The following is a 1,772-nucleotide window of genomic DNA, read 5'->3' on the forward strand; positions in this document are numbered from 1 at the left end:
AATAGTTATTCATGAAAATACATAAATGTGCCAATTTATTTAATTTGAAATTACATAATTTGATAAAATATCTATAATCCACTATCAATTTATAGTGTACAGTTATACAATGTTAACTTAAATAGTTAAATGTTTTTTGTTTTTAATAGATATTGTAAATTGCACTTGTTTTCCTTGTAATTCAACTGAATCAATCCACAAATAAAAAAAAACAGTACAGTATGCTGCTCAAGTGTGTTTTAATCGAAGAATGTTTCAAATAATTCAAAACATTAAACTATCTACCGGTAATTACGTAACACTAGAACAATTTATATACATGTGACAAGCTTGGGTATGAATGTTATTTTTATTTTATAAACTTACTGCAACACCACCTTAGGACTTTCACCCAAGGACATCATTTATACACAGAAAAGACACTTGGGTTTGTTTACAAGTAAGCAGGAGACTGTTCCAAGATACAATATACATTTTATTAACACTAAGTTAAAAACCTGCTGCCTTCAACCTGGAATATAAATATGAAATGAACAAAAATAAATATGAATAATACTTAAGAATTGCAAAACAAACAAACATGGGCCTCACATTCACATAGAAAAATCCAAAAGCCAGCCAATCTTCTTTCAGGTAAGACACTGCCTAATTATGGTGACTCAAGCAGGCTGTGAGAGCGTAGTAAAGCATGGTAGGACAGATACGGTTGTTTTCTTGGCCCACAAGATCAACCAGGAACTGAACAAAAACAACAGCGCATAGACTGAGCCATTTTCCTCACTGTCTAACGCTAACACTATAGCCACAGGAAGTTGTGGCATTTTCTAACAATGTTGTCCAGAAACAGCTAGCACCATTGCAGCCACCCAAAATTCTGCAGGCAGCTGTTTGAACAGCTAAGTAGCAGCTGCGGGTCCTACGCGTCATTTCTTAATTCAAGATCTCTAAAAGTGTCATTCTGACTAGTCATACTTACATTCGAGATATCTTGAATTGTAATTATGGATGTTTGACCCTTCAAATGACGAATCAGGAGACATCATTTAAGATATCTTGAATTGTTATTCTGACTAGTCAGAATGTAAATACAGATATCCTGATGCATGCTCAATAATCCAGGTAGAAAAATCCAAAAAAGTTCAATCTGGTCCTCTGGACATTCAAAAAAAAACAAAAACAAAACAAAGCAAAAAAAATCTAGAAACGTTTCGTCTCTCATCCAAGAGACTTCCTCAGTCTGAGGTGCTGTTTTCAGCTCAGTCTCTTAAAAAGCACCTTCACAGAGTGGATCAACCAGTTTGCTGCTGACAACCAAAACCAGCTGATCACATGCTCAAGAAGGACCATCAGCCTAACAATGGGTCATTAGCACACTGATGGCTGTTTACTACTCACAGAGGGCTGAGTGATACTAGCAATCACAGCATTGTAAGAGGGGGACAGTTGAACCCGGAGGCCTCCACCCCTGTTTAATGATGGACGATTCCTTTTCATAAAGATGGCCTCCTTTACTCCTCTCTCAAACCATTGTTCCTCTCTGTCCAGGATGTGAACATCTTCATCCTTGAAAGAGTGACCGCTGGCCTGGAGATGAGTGTAGACCGCAGAATCCTGGCCTGATGATGTTGATCTTCTGTGCTGGGCCATCCTTTTGGCCAGTGGCTGTTTAGTTTCTCCGATGTAAGACTGATCACAGCCCTCCTGACACTGAACAGCATACACAACATTACTCTGTTTGTGCCGGGGGACTGGATCTTTGGGATGAACCAGTC

The sequence above is a fragment of the Nematolebias whitei genome, chromosome 10 (assembly GCF_014905685.2).
Source record: "Nematolebias whitei isolate Nwh7 chromosome 10, NemWhi1, whole genome shotgun sequence".
Lineage (NCBI taxonomy): Eukaryota > Metazoa > Chordata > Actinopteri > Cyprinodontiformes > Rivulidae > Nematolebias > Nematolebias whitei.